The sequence below is a fragment of the Hyla sarda genome, unplaced genomic scaffold, assembly GCF_029499605.1.
Source record: "Hyla sarda isolate aHylSar1 unplaced genomic scaffold, aHylSar1.hap1 scaffold_1088, whole genome shotgun sequence".
In the NCBI taxonomy this organism is placed as follows: Eukaryota; Metazoa; Chordata; class Amphibia; order Anura; family Hylidae; genus Hyla; species Hyla sarda.
Window position 1 is genome coordinate 77,933 of NW_026607708.1, and position 20,379 is coordinate 98,311.

General features: G+C 46.2%; 9 non-coding genes across 9 annotated transcripts; all 9 read left to right on the top strand.

Moving 5' to 3' along the window:
* The first annotated feature begins 988 nt into the window (after nt 1-988).
* LOC130300567 (U2 spliceosomal RNA) lies at nt 989-1,179 on the top strand. Its single transcript, XR_008851407.1, has one exon. It is a non-coding gene; the product is annotated as a U2 spliceosomal RNA (small nuclear RNA).
* Nucleotides 1,180-3,244: 2,065 nt separating this feature from the next.
* Nucleotides 3,245-3,435, top strand: LOC130300568 (U2 spliceosomal RNA). Its single transcript, XR_008851408.1, has one exon. It is a non-coding gene; the product is annotated as a U2 spliceosomal RNA (small nuclear RNA).
* Nucleotides 3,436-5,526: 2,091 nt separating this feature from the next.
* LOC130300569 (U2 spliceosomal RNA) lies at nt 5,527-5,717 on the top strand. Its single transcript, XR_008851409.1, has one exon. It is a non-coding gene; the product is annotated as a U2 spliceosomal RNA (small nuclear RNA).
* Nucleotides 5,718-7,796: 2,079 nt separating this feature from the next.
* On the top strand, nt 7,797-7,987 carry LOC130300570 (U2 spliceosomal RNA). Its single transcript, XR_008851410.1, has one exon. It is a non-coding gene; the product is annotated as a U2 spliceosomal RNA (small nuclear RNA).
* Nucleotides 7,988-10,066: 2,079 nt separating this feature from the next.
* LOC130300571 (U2 spliceosomal RNA) lies at nt 10,067-10,257 on the top strand. The gene has a single exon (XR_008851411.1). It is a non-coding gene; the product is annotated as a U2 spliceosomal RNA (small nuclear RNA).
* Nucleotides 10,258-12,345: 2,088 nt separating this feature from the next.
* LOC130300572 (U2 spliceosomal RNA) lies at nt 12,346-12,536 on the top strand. Its single transcript, XR_008851412.1, has one exon. It is a non-coding gene; the product is annotated as a U2 spliceosomal RNA (small nuclear RNA).
* Nucleotides 12,537-14,608: 2,072 nt separating this feature from the next.
* LOC130300573 (U2 spliceosomal RNA) lies at nt 14,609-14,799 on the top strand. Its single transcript, XR_008851413.1, has one exon. It is a non-coding gene; the product is annotated as a U2 spliceosomal RNA (small nuclear RNA).
* Nucleotides 14,800-16,889: 2,090 nt separating this feature from the next.
* Nucleotides 16,890-17,080, top strand: LOC130300574 (U2 spliceosomal RNA). Its single transcript, XR_008851414.1, has one exon. It is a non-coding gene; the product is annotated as a U2 spliceosomal RNA (small nuclear RNA).
* A 2,080-nt stretch (nt 17,081-19,160) lies between these two features.
* Nucleotides 19,161-19,351, top strand: LOC130300576 (U2 spliceosomal RNA). The gene has a single exon (XR_008851416.1). It is a non-coding gene; the product is annotated as a U2 spliceosomal RNA (small nuclear RNA).
* The last annotated feature ends 1,028 nt before the right edge of the window (nt 19,352-20,379 follow it).

The window sequence follows — 20,379 nt, forward strand, 5'->3', positions numbered from 1 at the left end:
GTGAAAAAAAAGTAAGAGGAAGAGAAGGGAAAAAAAGGTGGAAATGGGTTTAAAAGTGATTTCGGCGGAGAAATATATATATATATATATATATATATATATATATATATATATACGCGCACACACACACATATATATAAACGTATTCTCCGTTGAGATATTGCAGCCGCTGCTGTGTCCAGGCCCAGGAGCCTTAGCACTGTGCTGTGATGTCACTCAATACCACTGACATCACTAGGTGTAAACAACATCTCTCCTTTGCTGTGTATGTGACTATGGAGCTGTTTGGTGATGTCGTCTATTATGGCCTTCATAGAAGCAACAGGAGATTGTTGCATCCATCTAGAACCCTCAGAACTACAGTGCTATGATGTCACTCACTTCCACAGGCCTTGCAGAGTGTAAACAACAACAACCCAGCTTTGTTGTGTATGTAACCATAGGGATTTGTGATGTCACCTAGAACCTTCACAGCAGCGACAGCTTTATGAGGAGCATCAGCACTGCTCTGCCTGAGCAGAACCATCACCGCCATAGGTTGTCAAATAACCCGGGTTTAACCCACACAGGTAAGTCCAATGGGGTGCAGGCATGTCCTCTATGCTTACAGCTTCCCGTGGGTGTTGGTTTGATACCGTTTGGGGACAGCCAAGGAGGCATCTGCAGGCAACAAAGGTAGGTGTGTGCTTGTGTGTGTGTTTCCTATGCAGATCCTAAGCCCAGTGTCACATGCAAGTAGGAGGAGTAAGAAGGGTTCCTGGCAAATCCGGGTTATGGATTGCATTTAAAAAGGCCCCGTGGGAGTGCAATGGGCCCCTGTCTTGCTGCTTAGCAATAATGGTATGGGTTTAGGTTCTGCTGTGTGTACTGGTGGTTGACTGCCCCCCAGCCCAGAGTGTGCATGGAAAATTGTCTGGCAGCCTCCCTGACAGCAAGCAGTGATAGTGCCCATGAAGGGGACCTTGTTGGGCCCGCCCCTTTCACGGTTATCGCTTCTCGGCCTTTTGGCTAAGATCAAGTGTAGTATCTGTTCTTATCAGTTTAATATCTGATACGTCCCCTATCTGGGGACCATATATTAAATGGATTTTTGAGAACGGGGGCCGATTTCGAAGCTTGCTTCCGTCGCCCTATGCATTGACCCGATATGGCAGTATCTTCGGGTACAGTGCACCACCCCCTTACAGGGTTAAAAAGAAAGATTCCTACTTTCATTGCTACCTGCTTGCTGGCTAGCCAGCTAGCCAGCCCTGTGGGCCTTGCTGCTGCTGCTGCTGCAGCCAAAAAACAAAAGGTGGTGCTGCTGCTGCTTCTGCTTCTGCTTGTGTCTGGCCGCTGTTGGAGCGTCCAGGCACAGGACTTCTGCTGCTGCTGACTAAATGGCCTCCTTAATTGGATCATTTGAGTAGCCAGCACACCTGTGCAGGTAGGGCATGACATGATAGGCAGCTGCCTTGATAGCGGGTGGGTGCTGAATGTTCCTAATTGACAAAATAAGATTAATGCTTATGAAGAAATATAAAATCTCATCCCTTCCCCAATATCGCGCCACACCCCTACCCCTTAATTCCCTGGTTGAACTTGATGGACATATGTCTTTTTTCGACCGTACTAACTATGTAACTATGTAACATAACATGGGGGGGGGGGTCTCCTGGCTGTTCACACAGGTGTGTCATTGCTGTACATTGACCATGCATTGCTTCTGTGGTATTGCAAAGGCAAAGACAAATGCTTCCAGCCATCCATTGCACTAATGGATTGGTCATCAGCTGGCTGTCTATGTCCCGCATCAATATAGACCAAAGTACAGAGGGTTAGGCTATGCTATTGTGCACCTACCTGATGCATCAGAAGGTGCGAGGCCCTTGCTAAATTCTGTGCACAGACTTTGAGATCTATGCTTTAGACTGTATCTAAACCTGCTCCAACATGGACTGACATTCTGGCCTACTTTCAGCCGATGCGACTTGTCTGTCGCTGAACAGTCGCTTTTTATGTATTCAGCACCTATGTATAATGTTGTAAAAATGCTCTAGAAGCTAAAGTCGCAGAAATGTCACACATATTTGGCCTGCAACTTTCTGTGCGACAAATTCAGACAGGAAAAATCAGTATAAATCCTTAGAAAATTATCCCCCAGTGTCTCCATCTGCTGGCGGTATTGAATAAGCATTGCTGCACTGATGGGGTATGCATTAGACGAAAAAAAAGAAGAAAAAGAAGAATAATACGCCCAGAAAAGAGGCGAAAAGGAGAAAAACGTAAAAAAACGTGAAAAAAAAGTAAGAGGAAGAGAAGGGAAAAAAAGGTGGAAATGGGTTTAAAAGTGAAATATATATATATATATATATATATATATATATATATACGCGCACACACACACATATATATAAACGTATTCTCCGTTGAGATATTGCAGCCGCTGCTGTGTCCAGGCCCAGGAGCCTTAGCACTGTGCTGTGATGTCACTCAATACCACTGACATCACTAGGTGTAAACAACATCTCTCCTTTGCTGTGTATGTGACTATGGAGCTGTTTGGTGATGTCGTCTATTATGGCCTTCATAGAAGCAACAGGAGATTGTTGCATCCATCTAGAACCCTCAGAACTACAGTGCTATGATGTCACTCACTTCCACAGGCCTTGCAGAGTGTAAACAACAACAACCCAGCTTTGTTGTGTATGTAACCATAGGGATTTGTGATGTCACCTAGAACCTTCACAGCAGCGACAGCTTTATGAGGAGCATCAGCACTGCTCTGCCTGAGCAGAACCATCACCGCCATAGGTTGTCAAATAACCCGGGTTTAACCCACACAGGTAAGTCCAATGGGGTGCAGGCATGTCCTCTATGCTTACAGCTTCCCGTGGGTGTTGGTTTGATACCGTTTGGGGACAGCCAAGGAGGCATCTGCAGGCAACAAAGGTAGGTGTGTGCTTGTGTGTGTGTTTCCTATGCAGATCCTAAGCCCAGTGTCACATGCAAGTAGGAGGAGTAAGAAGGGTTCCTGGCAAATCCGGGTTATGGATTGCATTTAAAAAGGCCCCGTGGGAGTGCAATGGGCCCCTGTCTTGCTGCTTAGCAATAATGGTATGGGTTTAGGTTCTGCTGTGTGTACTGGTGGTTGACTGCCCCCCAGCCCAGAGTGTGCATGGAAAATTGTCTGGCAGCCTCCCTGACAGCAAGCAGTGATAGTGCCCATGAAGGGGACCTTGTTGGGCCCGCCCCTTTCACGGTTATCGCTTCTCGGCCTTTTGGCTAAGATCAAGTGTAGTATCTGTTCTTATCAGTTTAATATCTGATACGTCCCCTATCTGGGGACCATATATTAAATGGATTTTTGAGAACGGGGGCCGATTTCGAAGCTTGCTTCCGTCGCCCTATGCATTGACCCGATATGGCAGTATCTTCGGGTACAGTGCACCACCCCCTTACAGGGTTAAAAAGAAAGATTCCTACTTTCATTGCTACCTGCTTGCTGGCTAGCCAGCTAGCCAGCCCTGTGGGCCTTGCTGCTGCTGCTGCTGCAGCCAAAAAACAAAAGGTGGTGCTGCTGCTGCTTCTGCTTCTGCTTGTGTCTGGCCGCTGTTGGAGCGTCCAGGCACAGGACTTCTGCTGCTGCTGACTAAATGGCCTCCTTAATTGGATCATTTGAGTAGCCAGCACACCTGTGCAGGTAGGGCATGACATGATAGGCAGCTGCCTTGATAGCGGGTGGGTGCTGAATGTTCCTAATTGACAAAATAAGATTAATGCTTATGAAGAAATATAAAATCTCATCCCTTCCCCAATATCGCGCCACACCCCTACCCCTTAATTCCCTGGTTGAACTTGATGGACATATGTCTTTTTTCGACCGTACTAACTATGTAACTATGTAACATAACATGGGGGGGGGGGGGGGTCTCCTGGCTGTTCACACAGGTGTGTCATTGCTGTACATTGACCATGCATTGCTTCTGTGGTATTGCAAAGGCAAAGACAAATGCTTCCAGCCATCCATTGCACTAATGGATTGGTCATCAGCTGGCTGTCTATGTCCCGCATCAATATAGACCAAAGTACAGAGGGTTAGGCTATGCTATTGTGCACCTACCTGATGCATCAGAAGGTGCGAGGCCCTTGCTAAATTCTGTGCACAGACTTTGAGATCTATGCTTTAGACTGTATCTAAACCTGCTCCAACATGGACTGACATTCTGGCCTACTTTCAGCCGATGCGACTTGTCTGTCGCTGAACAGTCGCTTTTTATGTATTCAGCACCTATGTATAATGTTGTAAAAATGCTCTAGAAGCTAAAGTCGCAGAAATGTCACACATATTTGGCCTGCAACTTTCTGTGCGACAAATTCAGACAGGAAAAATCAGTATAAATCCTTAGAAAATTATCCCCCAGTGTCTCCATCTGCTGGCGGTATTGAATAAGCATTGCTGCACTGATGGGGTATGCATTAGACGAAAAAAAAGAAGAAAAAGAAGAATAATACGCCCAGAAAAGAGGCGAAAAGGAGAAAAACGTAAAAAAACGTGAAAAAAAAGTAAGAGGAAGAGAAGGGAAAAAAAGGTGGAAATGGGTTTAAAAGTGATTTCGGCGGAGAAATATATATATATATATATATATATATATATATATATATATATATATACGCGCACACACACACATATATATAAACGTATTCTCCGTTGAGATATTGCAGCCGCTGCTGTGTCCAGGCCCAGGAGCCTTAGCACTGTGCTGTGATGTCACTCAATACCACTGACATCACTAGGTGTAAACAACATCTCTCCTTTGCTGTGTATGTGACTATGGAGCTGTTTGGTGATGTCGTCTATTATGGCCTTCATAGAAGCAACAGGAGATTGTTGCATCCATCTAGAACCCTCAGAACTACAGTGCTATGATGTCACTCACTTCCACAGGCCTTGCAGAGTGTAAACAACAACAACCCAGCTTTGTTGTGTATGTAACCATAGGGATTTGTGATGTCACCTAGAACCTTCACAGCAGCGACAGCTTTATGAGGAGCATCAGCACTGCTCTGCCTGAGCAGAACCATCACCGCCATAGGTTGTCAAATAACCCGGGTTTAACCCACACAGGTAAGTCCAATGGGGTGCAGGCATGTCCTCTATGCTTACAGCTTCCCGTGGGTGTTGGTTTGATACCGTTTGGGGACAGCCAAGGAGGCATCTGCAGGCAACAAAGGTAGGTGTGTGCTTGTGTGTGTGTTTCCTATGCAGATCCTAAGCCCAGTGTCACATGCAAGTAGGAGGAGTAAGAAGGGTTCCTGGCAAATCCGGGTTATGGATTGCATTTAAAAAGGCCCCGTGGGAGTGCAATGGGCCCCTGTCTTGCTGCTTAGCAATAATGGTATGGGTTTAGGTTCTGCTGTGTGTACTGGTGGTTGACTGCCCCCCAGCCCAGAGTGTGCATGGAAAATTGTCTGGCAGCCTCCCTGACAGCAAGCAGTGATAGTGCCCATGAAGGGGACCTTGTTGGGCCCGCCCCTTTCACGGTTATCGCTTCTCGGCCTTTTGGCTAAGATCAAGTGTAGTATCTGTTCTTATCAGTTTAATATCTGATACGTCCCCTATCTGGGGACCATATATTAAATGGATTTTTGAGAACGGGGGCCGATTTCGAAGCTTGCTTCCGTCGCCCTATGCATTGACCCGATATGGCAGTATCTTCGGGTACAGTGCACCACCCCCTTACAGGGTTAAAAAGAAAGATTCCTACTTTCATTGCTACCTGCTTGCTGGCTAGCCAGCTAGCCAGCCCTGTGGGCCTTGCTGCTGCTGCAGCCAAAAAACAAAAGGTGGTGCTGCTGCTGCTTCTGCTTCTGCTTGTGTCTGGCCGCTGTTGGAGCGTCCAGGCACAGGACTTCTGCTGCTGCTGACTAAATGGCCTCCTTAATTGGATCATTTGAGTAGCCAGCACACCTGTGCAGGTAGGGCATGACATGATAGGCAGCTGCCTTGATAGCGGGTGGGTGCTGAATGTTCCTAATTGACAAAATAAGATTAATGCTTATGAAGAAATATAAAATCTCATCCCTTCCCCAATATCGCGCCACACCCCTACCCCTTAATTCCCTGGTTGAACTTGATGGACATATGTCTTTTTTCGACCGTACTAACTATGTAACTATGTAACATAACATGGGGGGGGGGGTCTCCTGGCTGTTCACACAGGTGTGTCATTGCTGTACATTGACCATGCATTGCTTCTGTGGTATTGCAAAGGCAAAGACAAATGCTTCCAGCCATCCATTGCACTAATGGATTGGTCATCAGCTGGCTGTCTATGTCCCGCATCAATATAGACCAAAGTACAGAGGGTTAGGCTATGCTATTGTGCACCTACCTGATGCATCAGAAGGTGCGAGGCCCTTGCTAAATTCTGTGCACAGACTTTGAGATCTATGCTTTAGACTGTATCTAAACCTGCTCCAACATGGACTGACATTCTGGCCTACTTTCAGCCGATGCGACTTGTCTGTCGCTGAACAGTCGCTTTTTATGTATTCAGCACCTATGTATAATGTTGTAAAAATGCTCTAGAAGCTAAAGTCGCAGAAATGTCACACATATTTGGCCTGCAACTTTCTGTGCGACAAATTCAGACAGGAAAAATCAGTATAAATCCTTAGAAAATTATCCCCCAGTGTCTCCATCTGCTGGCGGTATTGAATAAGCATTGCTGCACTGATGGGGTATGCATTAGACGAAAAAAAAGAAGAAAAAGAAGAATAATACGCCCAGAAAAGAGGCGAAAAGGAGAAAAACGTAAAAAAACGTGAAAAAAAAGTAAGAGGAAGAGAAGGGAAAAAAAGGTGGAAATGGGTTTAAAAGTGATTTCGGCGGAGAAATATATATATATATATATATATATATATATATATATATATATATACGCGCACACACACACATATATATAAACGTATTCTCCGTTGAGATATTGCAGCCGCTGCTGTGTCCAGGCCCAGGAGCCTTAGCACTGTGCTGTGATGTCACTCAATACCACTGACATCACTAGGTGTAAACAACATCTCTCCTTTGCTGTGTATGTGACTATGGAGCTGTTTGGTGATGTCGTCTATTATGGCCTTCATAGAAGCAACAGGAGATTGTTGCATCCATCTAGAACCCTCAGAACTACAGTGCTATGATGTCACTCACTTCCACAGGCCTTGCAGAGTGTAAACAACAACAACCCAGCTTTGTTGTGTATGTAACCATAGGGATTTGTGATGTCACCTAGAACCTTCACAGCAGCGACAGCTTTATGAGGAGCATCAGCACTGCTCTGCCTGAGCAGAACCATCACCGCCATAGGTTGTCAAATAACCCGGGTTTAACCCACACAGGTAAGTCCAATGGGGTGCAGGCATGTCCTCTATGCTTACAGCTTCCCGTGGGTGTTGGTTTGATACCGTTTGGGGACAGCCAAGGAGGCATCTGCAGGCAACAAAGGTAGGTGTGTGCTTGTGTGTGTGTTTCCTATGCAGATCCTAAGCCCAGTGTCACATGCAAGTAGGAGGAGTAAGAAGGGTTCCTGGCAAATCCGGGTTATGGATTGCATTTAAAAAGGCCCCGTGGGAGTGCAATGGGCCCCTGTCTTGCTGCTTAGCAATAATGGTATGGGTTTAGGTTCTGCTGTGTGTACTGGTGGTTGACTGCCCCCCAGCCCAGAGTGTGCATGGAAAATTGTCTGGCAGCCTCCCTGACAGCAAGCAGTGATAGTGCCCATGAAGGGGACCTTGTTGGGCCCGCCCCTTTCACGGTTATCGCTTCTCGGCCTTTTGGCTAAGATCAAGTGTAGTATCTGTTCTTATCAGTTTAATATCTGATACGTCCCCTATCTGGGGACCATATATTAAATGGATTTTTGAGAACGGGGGCCGATTTCGAAGCTTGCTTCCGTCGCCCTATGCATTGACCCGATATGGCAGTATCTTCGGGTACAGTGCACCACCCCCTTACAGGGTTAAAAAGAAAGATTCCTACTTTCATTGCTACCTGCTTGCTGGCTAGCCAGCTAGCCAGCCCTGTGGGCCTTGCTGCTGCTGCTGCTGCAGCCAAAAAACAAAAGGTGGTGCTGCTGCTGCTTCTGCTTCTGCTTGTGTCTGGCCGCTGTTGGAGCGTCCAGGCACAGGACTTCTGCTGCTGCTGACTAAATGGCCTCCTTAATTGGATCATTTGAGTAGCCAGCACACCTGTGCAGGTAGGGCATGACATGATAGGCAGCTGCCTTGATAGCGGGTGGGTGCTGAATGTTCCTAATTGACAAAATAAGATTAATGCTTATGAAGAAATATAAAATCTCATCCCTTCCCCAATATCGCGCCACACCCCTACCCCTTAATTCCCTGGTTGAACTTGATGGACATATGTCTTTTTTCGACCGTACTAACTATGTAACTATGTAACATAACATGGGGGGGGGGGGGTCTCCTGGCTGTTCACACAGGTGTGTCATTGCTGTACATTGACCATGCATTGCTTCTGTGGTATTGCAAAGGCAAAGACAAATGCTTCCAGCCATCCATTGCACTAATGGATTGGTCATCAGCTGGCTGTCTATGTCCCGCATCAATATAGACCAAAGTACAGAGGGTTAGGCTATGCTATTGTGCACCTACCTGATGCATCAGAAGGTGCGAGGCCCTTGCTAAATTCTGTGCACAGACTTTGAGATCTATGCTTTAGACTGTATCTAAACCTGCTCCAACATGGACTGACATTCTGGCCTACTTTCAGCCGATGCGACTTGTCTGTCGCTGAACAGTCGCTTTTTATGTATTCAGCACCTATGTATAATGTTGTAAAAATGCTCTAGAAGCTAAAGTCGCAGAAATGTCACACATATTTGGCCTGCAACTTTCTGTGCGACAAATTCAGACAGGAAAAATCAGTATAAATCCTTAGAAAATTATCCCCCAGTGTCTCCATCTGCTGGCGGTATTGAATAAGCATTGCTGCACTGATGGGGTATGCATTAGACGAAAAAAAAGAAGAAAAAGAAGAATAATACGCCCAGAAAAGAGGCGAAAAGGAGAAAAACGTAAAAAAACGTGAAAAAAAAGTAAGAGGAAGAGAAGGGAAAAAAAGGTGGAAATGGGTTTAAAAGTGATTTCGGCGGAGAAATATATATATATATATATATATATATATATATATATACGCGCACACACACACATATATATAAACGTATTCTCCGTTGAGATATTGCAGCCGCTGCTGTGTCCAGGCCCAGGAGCCTTAGCACTGTGCTGTGATGTCACTCAATACCACTGACATCACTAGGTGTAAACAACATCTCTCCTTTGCTGTGTATGTGACTATGGAGCTGTTTGGTGATGTCGTCTATTATGGCCTTCATAGAAGCAACAGGAGATTGTTGCATCCATCTAGAACCCTCAGAACTACAGTGCTATGATGTCACTCACTTCCACAGGCCTTGCAGAGTGTAAACAACAACAACCCAGCTTTGTTGTGTATGTAACCATAGGGATTTGTGATGTCACCTAGAACCTTCACAGCAGCGACAGCTTTATGAGGAGCATCAGCACTGCTCTGCCTGAGCAGAACCATCACCGCCATAGGTTGTCAAATAACCCGGGTTTAACCCACACAGGTAAGTCCAATGGGGTGCAGGCATGTCCTCTATGCTTACAGCTTCCCGTGGGTGTTGGTTTGATACCGTTTGGGGACAGCCAAGGAGGCATCTGCAGGCAACAAAGGTAGGTGTGTGCTTGTGTGTGTGTTTCCTATGCAGATCCTAAGCCCAGTGTCACATGCAAGTAGGAGGAGTAAGAAGGGTTCCTGGCAAATCCGGGTTATGGATTGCATTTAAAAAGGCCCCGTGGGAGTGCAATGGGCCCCTGTCTTGCTGCTTAGCAATAATGGTATGGGTTTAGGTTCTGCTGTGTGTACTGGTGGTTGACTGCCCCCCAGCCCAGAGTGTGCATGGAAAATTGTCTGGCAGCCTCCCTGACAGCAAGCAGTGATAGTGCCCATGAAGGGGACCTTGTTGGGCCCGCCCCTTTCACGGTTATCGCTTCTCGGCCTTTTGGCTAAGATCAAGTGTAGTATCTGTTCTTATCAGTTTAATATCTGATACGTCCCCTATCTGGGGACCATATATTAAATGGATTTTTGAGAACGGGGGCCGATTTCGAAGCTTGCTTCCGTCGCCCTATGCATTGACCCGATATGGCAGTATCTTCGGGTACAGTGCACCACCCCCTTACAGGGTTAAAAAGAAAGATTCCTACTTTCATTGCTACCTGCTTGCTGGCTAGCCAGCTAGCCAGCCCTGTGGGCCTTGCTGCTGCTGCTGCTGCAGCCAAAAAACAAAAGGTGGTGCTGCTGCTGCTTCTGCTTCTGCTTGTGTCTGGCCGCTGTTGGAGCGTCCAGGCACAGGACTTCTGCTGCTGCTGACTAAATGGCCTCCTTAATTGGATCATTTGAGTAGCCAGCACACCTGTGCAGGTAGGGCATGACATGATAGGCAGCTGCCTTGATAGCGGGTGGGTGCTGAATGTTCCTAATTGACAAAATAAGATTAATGCTTATGAAGAAATATAAAATCTCATCCCTTCCCCAATATCGCGCCACACCCCTACCCCTTAATTCCCTGGTTGAACTTGATGGACATATGTCTTTTTTCGACCGTACTAACTATGTAACTATGTAACATAACATGGGGGGGGGGGGGGGGTCTCCTGGCTGTTCACACAGGTGTGTCATTGCTGTACATTGACCATGCATTGCTTCTGTGGTATTGCAAAGGCAAAGACAAATGCTTCCAGCCATCCATTGCACTAATGGATTGGTCATCAGCTGGCTGTCTATGTCCCGCATCAATATAGACCAAAGTACAGAGGGTTAGGCTATGCTATTGTGCACCTACCTGATGCATCAGAAGGTGCGAGGCCCTTGCTAAATTCTGTGCACAGACTTTGAGATCTATGCTTTAGACTGTATCTAAACCTGCTCCAACATGGACTGACATTCTGGCCTACTTTCAGCCGATGCGACTTGTCTGTCGCTGAACAGTCGCTTTTTATGTATTCAGCACCTATGTATAATGTTGTAAAAATGCTCTAGAAGCTAAAGTCGCAGAAATGTCACACATATTTGGCCTGCAACTTTCTGTGCGACAAATTCAGACAGGAAAAATCAGTATAAATCCTTAGAAAATTATCCCCCAGTGTCTCCATCTGCTGGCGGTATTGAATAAGCATTGCTGCACTGATGGGGTATGCATTAGACGAAAAAAAAGAAGAAAAAGAAGAATAATACGCCCAGAAAAGAGGCGAAAAGGAGAAAAACGTAAAAAAACGTGAAAAAAAAGTAAGAGGAAGAGAAGGGAAAAAAAGGTGGAAATGGGTTTAAAAGTGATTTCGGCGGAGAAATATATATATATATATATATATATATATATATATATATATATACGCGCACACACACACATATATATAAACGTATTCTCCGTTGAGATATTGCAGCCGCTGCTGTGTCCAGGCCCAGGAGCCTTAGCACTGTGCTGTGATGTCACTCAATACCACTGACATCACTAGGTGTAAACAACATCTCTCCTTTGCTGTGTATGTGACTATGGAGCTGTTTGGTGATGTCGTCTATTATGGCCTTCATAGAAGCAACAGGAGATTGTTGCATCCATCTAGAACCCTCAGAACTACAGTGCTATGATGTCACTCACTTCCACAGGCCTTGCAGAGTGTAAACAACAACAACCCAGCTTTGTTGTGTATGTAACCATAGGGATTTGTGATGTCACCTAGAACCTTCACAGCAGCGACAGCTTTATGAGGAGCATCAGCACTGCTCTGCCTGAGCAGAACCATCACCGCCATAGGTTGTCAAATAACCCGGGTTTAACCCACACAGGTAAGTCCAATGGGGTGCAGGCATGTCCTCTATGCTTACAGCTTCCCGTGGGTGTTGGTTTGATACCGTTTGGGGACAGCCAAGGAGGCATCTGCAGGCAACAAAGGTAGGTGTGTGCTTGTGTGTGTGTTTCCTATGCAGATCCTAAGCCCAGTGTCACATGCAAGTAGGAGGAGTAAGAAGGGTTCCTGGCAAATCCGGGTTATGGATTGCATTTAAAAAGGCCCCGTGGGAGTGCAATGGGCCCCTGTCTTGCTGCTTAGCAATAATGGTATGGGTTTAGGTTCTGCTGTGTGTACTGGTGGTTGACTGCCCCCCAGCCCAGAGTGTGCATGGAAAATTGTCTGGCAGCCTCCCTGACAGCAAGCAGTGATAGTGCCCATGAAGGGGACCTTGTTGGGCCCGCCCCTTTCACGGTTATCGCTTCTCGGCCTTTTGGCTAAGATCAAGTGTAGTATCTGTTCTTATCAGTTTAATATCTGATACGTCCCCTATCTGGGGACCATATATTAAATGGATTTTTGAGAACGGGGGCCGATTTCGAAGCTTGCTTCCGTCGCCCTATGCATTGACCCGATATGGCAGTATCTTCGGGTACAGTGCACCACCCCCTTACAGGGTTAAAAAGAAAGATTCCTACTTTCATTGCTACCTGCTTGCTGGCTAGCCAGCTAGCCAGCCCTGTGGGCCTTGCTGCTGCTGCTGCTGCAGCCAAAAAACAAAAGGTGGTGCTGCTGCTGCTTCTGCTTCTGCTTGTGTCTGGCCGCTGTTGGAGCGTCCAGGCACAGGACTTCTGCTGCTGCTGACTAAATGGCCTCCTTAATTGGATCATTTGAGTAGCCAGCACACCTGTGCAGGTAGGGCATGACATGATAGGCAGCTGCCTTGATAGCGGGTGGGTGCTGAATGTTCCTAATTGACAAAATAAGATTAATGCTTATGAAGAAATATAAAATCTCATCCCTTCCCCAATATCGCGCCACACCCCTACCCCTTAATTCCCTGGTTGAACTTGATGGACATATGTCTTTTTTCGACCGTACTAACTATGTAACTATGTAACATAACATGGGGGGGGGGGGGGGGTCTCCTGGCTGTTCACACAGGTGTGTCATTGCTGTACATTGACCATGCATTGCTTCTGTGGTATTGCAAAGGCAAAGACAAATGCTTCCAGCCATCCATTGCACTAATGGATTGGTCATCAGCTGGCTGTCTATGTCCCGCATCAATATAGACCAAAGTACAGAGGGTTAGGCTATGCTATTGTGCACCTACCTGATGCATCAGAAGGTGCGAGGCCCTTGCTAAATTCTGTGCACAGACTTTGAGATCTATGCTTTAGACTGTATCTAAACCTGCTCCAACATGGACTGACATTCTGGCCTACTTTCAGCCGATGCGACTTGTCTGTCGCTGAACAGTCGCTTTTTATGTATTCAGCACCTATGTATAATGTTGTAAAAATGCTCTAGAAGCTAAAGTCGCAGAAATGTCACACATATTTGGCCTGCAACTTTCTGTGCGACAAATTCAGACAAGAAAAATCAGTATAAATCCTTAGAAAATTATCCCCCAGTGTCTCCATCTGCTGGCGGTATTGAATAAGCATTGCTGCACTGATGGGGTATGCATTAGACGAAAAAAAAGAAGAAAAAGAAGAATAATACGCCCAGAAAAGAGGCGAAAAGGAGAAAAACGTAAAAAAACGTGAAAAAAAAGTAAGAGGAAGAGAAGGGAAAAAAAGGTGGAAATGGGTTTAAAAGTGATTTCGGCGGAGAAATATATATATATATATATATATATATACGCGCACACACACACATATATATAAACGTATTCTCCGTTGAGATATTGCAACCGCTGCTGTGTCCAGGCCCAGGAGCCTTAGCACTGTGCTGTGATGTCACTCAATACCACTGACATCACTAGGTGTAAACAACATCTCTCCTTTGCTGTGTATGTGACTATGGAGCTGTTTGGTGATGTCGTCTATTATGGCCTTCATAGAAGCAACAGGAGATTGTTGCATCCATCTAGAACCCTCAGAACTACAGTGCTATGATGTCACTCACTTCCACAGGCCTTGCAGAGTGTAAACAACAACAACCCAGCTTTGTTGTGTATGTAACCATAGGGATTTGTGATGTCACCTAGAACCTTCACAGCAGCGACAGCTTTATGAGGAGCATCAGCACTGCTCTGCCTGAGCAGAACCATCACCGCCATAGGTTGTCAAATAACCCGGGTTTAACCCACACAGGTAAGTCCAATGGGGTGCAGGCATGTCCTCTATGCTTACAGCTTCCCGTGGGTGTTGGTTTGATACCGTTTGGGGACAGCCAAGGAGGCATCTGCAGGCAACAAAGGTAGGTGTGTGCTTGTGTGTGTGTTTCCTATGCAGATCCTAAGCCCAGTGTCACATGCAAGTAGGAGGAGTAAGAAGGGTTCCTGGCAAATCCGGGTTATGGATTGCATTTAAAAAGGCCCCGTGGGAGTGCAATGGGCCCCTGTCTTGCTGCTTAGCAATAATGGTATGGGTTTAGGTTCTGCTGTGTGTACTGGTGGTTGACTGCCCCCCAGCCCAGAGTGTGCATGGAAAATTGTCTGGCAGCCTCCCTGACAGCAAGCAGTGATAGTGCCCATGAAGGGGACCTTGTTGGGCCCGCCCCTTTCACGGTTATCGCTTCTCGGCCTTTTGGCTAAGATCAAGTGTAGTATCTGTTCTTATCAGTTTAATATCTGATACGTCCCCTATCTGGGGACCATATATTAAATGGATTTTTGAGAACGGGGGCCGATTTCGAAGCTTGCTTCCGTCGCCCTATGCATTGACCCGATATGGCAGTATCTTCGGGTACAGTGCACCACCCCCTTACAGGGTTAAAAAGAAAGATTCCTACTTTCATTGCTACCTGCTTGCTGGCTAGCCAGCTAGCCAGCCCTGTGGGCCTTGCTGCTGCTGCTGCTGCAGCCAAAAAACAAAAGGTGGTGCTGCTGCTGCTTCTGCTTCTGCTTGTGTCTGGCCGCTGTTGGAGCGTCCAGGCACAGGACTTCTGCTGCTGCTGACTAAATGGCCTCCTTAATTGGATCATTTGAGTAGCCAGCACACCTGTGCAGGTAGGGCATGACATGATAGGCAGCTGCCTTGATAGCGGGTGGGTGCTGAATGTTCCTAATTGACAAAATAAGATTAATGCTTATGAAGAAATATAAAATCTCATCCCTTCCCCAATATCGCGCCACACCCCTACCCCTTAATTCCCTGGTTGAACTTGATGGACATATGTCTTTTTTCGACCGTACTAACTATGTAACTATGTAACATAACATGGGGGGGGGGGGTCTCCTGGCTGTTCACACAGGTGTGTCATTGCTGTACATTGACCATGCATTGCTTCTGTGGTATTGCAAAGGCAAAGACAAATGCTTCCAGCCATCCATTGCACTAATGGATTGGTCATCAGCTGGCTGTCTATGTCCCGCATCAATATAGACCAAAGTACAGAGGGTTAGGCTATGCTATTGTGCACCTACCTGATGCATCAGAAGGTGCGAGGCCCTTGCTAAATTCTGTGCACAGACTTTGAGATCTATGCTTTAGACTGTATCTAAACCTGCTCCAACATGGACTGACATTCTGGCCTACTTTCAGCCGATGCGACTTGTCTGTCGCTGAACAGTCGCTTTTTATGTATTCAGCACCTATGTATAATGTTGTAAAAATGCTCTAGAAGCTAAAGTCGCAGAAATGTCACACATATTTGGCCTGCAACTTTCTGTGCGACAAATTCAGACAGGAAAAATCAGTATAAATCCTTAGAAAATTATCCCCCAGTGTCTCCATCTGCTGGCGGTATTGAATAAGCATTGCTGCACTGATGGGGTATGCATTAGACGAAAAAAAAGAAGAAAAAGAAGAATAATACGCCCAGAAAAGAGGCGAAAAGGAGAAAAACGTAAAAAAACGTGAAAAAAAAGTAAGAGGAAGAGAAGGGAAAAAAAGGTGGAAATGGGTTTAAAAGTGATTTCGGCGGAGAAATATATATATATATATATATATATATATATATATATATATATATATATACGCGCACACACACACATATATATAAACGTATTCTCCGTTGAGATATTGCAGCCGCTGCTGTGTCCAGGCCCAGGAGCCTTAGCACTGTGCTGTGATGTCACTCAATACCACTGACATCACTAGGTGTAAACAACATCTCTCCTTTGCTGTGTATGTGACTATGGAGCTGTTTGGTGATGTCGTCTATTATGGCCTTCATAGAAGCAACAGGAGATTGTTGCATCCATCTAGAACCCTCAGAACTACAGTGCTATGATGTCACTCACTTCCACAGGCCTTGCAGAGTGTAAACAACAACAACCCAGCTTTGTTGTGTATGTAACCATAGGGATTTGTGATGTCACCTAGAACCTTCACAGCAGCGACAGCTTTATGAGGAGCATCAGCACTGCTCTGCCTGAGCAGAACCATCACCGCCATAGGTTGTCAAATAACCCGGGTTTAACCCACACAGGTAAGTCCAATGGGGTGCAGGCATGTCCTCTATGCTTACAGCTTCCCGTGGGTGTTGGTTTGATACCGTTTGGGGACAGCCAAGGAGGCATCTGCAGGCAACAAAGGTAGGTGTGTGCTTGTGTGTGTGTTTCCTATGCAGATCCTAAGCCCAGTGTCACATGCAAGTAGGAGGAGTAAGAAGGGTTCCTGGCAAATCCGGGTTATGGATTGCATTTAAAAAGGCCCCGTGGGAGTGCAATGGGCCCCTGTCTTGCTGCTTAGCAATAATGGTATGGGTTTAGGTTCTGCTGTGTGTACTGGTGGTTGACTGCCCCCCAGCCCAGAGTGTGCATGGAAAATTGTCTGGCAGCCTCCCTGACAGCAAGCAGTGATAGTGCCCATGAAGGGGACCTTGTTGGGCCCGCCCCTTTCACGGTTATCGCTTCTCGGCCTTTTGGCTAAGATCAAGTGTAGTATCTGTTCTTATCAGTTTAATATCTGATACGTCCCCTATCTGGGGACCATATATTAAATGGATTTTTGAGAACGGGGGCCGATTTCGAAGCTTGCTTCCGTCGCCCTATGCATTGACCCGATATGGCAGTATCTTCGGGTACAGTGCACCACCCCCTTACAGGGTTAAAAAGAAAGATTCCTACTTTCATTGCTACCTGCTTGCTGGCTAGCCAGCTAGCCAGCCCTGTGGGCCTTGCTGCTGCTGCTGCTGCAGCCAAAAAACAAAAGGTGGTGCTGCTTCTGCTTCTGCTTGTGTCTGGCCGCTGTTGGAGCGTCCAGGCACAGGACTTCTGCTGCTGCTGACTAAATGGCCTCCTTAATTGGATCATTTGAGTAGCCAGCACACCTGTGCAGGTAGGGCATGACATGATAGGCAGCTGCCTTGATAGCGGGTGGGTGCTGAATGTTCCTAATTGACAAAATAAGATTAATGCTTATGAAGAAATATAAAATCTCATCCCTTCCCCAATATCGCGCCACACCCCTACCCCTTAATTCCCTGGTTGAACTTGATGGACATATGTCTTTTTTCGACCGTACTAACTATGTAACTATGTAACATAACATGGGGGGGGGGGGGTCTCCTGGCTGTTCACACAGGTGTGTCATTGCTGTACATTGACCATGCATTGCTTCTGTGGTATTGCAAAGGCAAAGACAAATGCTTCCAGCCATCCATTGCACTAATGGATTGGTCATCAGCTGGCTGTCTATGTCCCGCATCAATATAGACCAAAGTACAGAGGGTTAGGCTATGCTATTGTGCACCTACCTGATGCATCAGAAGGTGCGAGGCCCTTGCTAAATTCTGTGCACAGACTTTGAGATCTATGCTTTAGACTGTATCTAAACCTGCTCCAACATGGACTGACATTCTGGCCTACTTTCAGCCGATGCGACTTGTCTGTCGCTGAACAGTCGCTTTTTATGTATTCAGCACCTATGTATAATGTTGTAAAAATGCTCTAGAAGCTAAAGTCGCAGAAATGTCACACATATTTGGCCTGCAACTTTCTGTGCGACAAATTCAGACAGGAAAAATCAGTATAAATCCTTAGAAAATTATCCCCCAGTGTCTCCATCTGCTGGCGGTATTGAATAAGCATTGCTGCACTGATGGGGTATGCATTAGACGAAAAAAAAGAAGAAAAAGAAGAATAATACGCCCAGAAAAGAGGCGAAAAGGAGAAAAACGTAAAAAAACGTGAAAAAAAAGTAAGAGGAAGAGAAGGGAAAAAAAGGTGGAAATGGGTTTAAAAGTGATTTCGGCGGAGAATATATATATATATATATATATATATATATATATATATATATATACGCGCACACACACACATATATATAAACGTATTCTCCGTTGAGATATTGCAGCCGCTGCTGTGTCCAGGCCCAGGAGCCTTAGCACTGTGCTGTGATGTCACTCAATACCACTGACATCACTAGGTGTAAACAACATCTCTCCTTTGCTGTGTATGTGACTATGGAGCTGTTTGGTGATGTCGTCTATTATGGCCTTCATAGAAGCAACAGGAGATTGTTGCATCCATCTAGAACCCTCAGAACTACAGTGCTATGATGTCACTCACTTCCACAGGCCTTGCAGAGTGTAAACAACAACAACCCAGCTTTGTTGTGTATGTAACCATAGGGATTTGTGATGTCACCTAGAACCTTCACAGCAGCGACAGCTTTATGAGGAGCATCAGCACTGCTCTGCCTGAGCAGAACCATCACCGCCATAGGTTGTCAAATAACCCGGGTTTAACCCACACAGGTAAGTCCAATGGGGTGCAGGCATGTCCTCTATGCTTACAGCTTCCCGTGGGTGTTGGTTTGATACCGTTTGGGGACAGCCAAGGAGGCATCTGCAGGCAACAAAGGTAGGTGTGTGCTTGTGTGTGTGTTTCCTATGCAGATCCTAAGCCCAGTGTCACATGCAAGTAGGAGGAGTAAGAAGGGTTCCTGGCAAATCCGGGTTATGGATTGCATTTAAAAAGGCCCCGTGGGAGTGCAATGGGCCCCTGTCTTGCTGCTTAGCAATAATGGTATGGGTTTAGGTTCTGCTGTGTGTACTGGTGGTTGACTGCCCCCCAGCCCAGAGTGTGCATGGAAAATTGTCTGGCAGCCTCCCTGACAGCAAGCAGTGATAGTGCCCATGAAGGGGACCTTGTTGGGCCCGCCCCTTTCACGGTTATCGCTTCTCGGCCTTTTGGCTAAGATCAAGTGTAGTATCTGTTCTTATCAGTTTAATATCTGATACGTCCCCTATCTGGGGACCATATATTAAATGGATTTTTGAGAACGGGGGCCGATTTCGAAGCTTGCTTCCGTCGCCCTATGCATTGACCCGATATGGCAGTATCTTCGGGTACAGTGCACCACCCCCTTACAGGGTTAAAAAGAAAGATTCCTACTTTCATTGCTACCTGCTTGCTGGCTAGCCAGCTAGCCAGCCCTGTGGGCCTTGGCTGCTGCTGCTGCTGCAGCCAAAAAACAAAAGGTGGTGCTGCTGCTGCTTCTGCTTCTGCTTGTGTCTGGCCGCTGTTGGAGCGTCCAGGCACAGGACTTCTGCTGCTGCTGACTAAATGGCCTCCTTAATTGGATCATTTGAGTAGCCAGCACACCTGTGCAGGTAGGGCATGACATGATAGGCAGCTGCCTTGATAGCGGGTGGGTGCTGAATGTTCCTAATTGACAAAATAAGATTAATGCTTATGAAGAAATATAAAATCTCATCCCTTCCCCAATATCGCGCCACACCCCTACCCCTTAATTCCCTGGTTGAACTTGATGGACATATGTCTTTTTTCGACCGTACTAACTATGTAACTATGTAACATAACATGGGGGGGGGGGGTCTCCTGGCTGTTCACACAGGTGTGTCATTGCTGTACATTGACCATGCATTGCTTCTGTGGTATTGCAAAGGCAAAGACAAATGCTTCCAGCCATCCATTGCACTAATGGATTGGTCATCAGCTGACTGTCTATGTCCCGCATCAATATAGACCAAAGTACAGAGGGTTAGGCTATGCTATTGTGCACCTACCTGATGCATCAGAAGGTGCGAGGCCCTTGCTAAATTCTGTGCACAGACTTTGAGATCTATGCTTTAGACTGTATCTAAACCTGCTCCAACATGGACTGACATTCTGGCCTACTTTCAGCCGATGCGACTTGTCTGTCGCTGAACAGTCGCTTTTTATGTATTCAGCACCTATGTATAATGTTGTAAAAATGCTCTAGAAGCTAAAGTCGCAGAAATGTCACACATATTTGGCCTGCAACTTTCTGTGCGACAAATTCAGACAGGAAAAATCAGTATAAATCCTTAGAAAATTATCCCCCAGTGTCTCCATCTGCTGGCGGTATTGAATAAGCATTGCTGCACTGATGGGGTATGCAATAGACG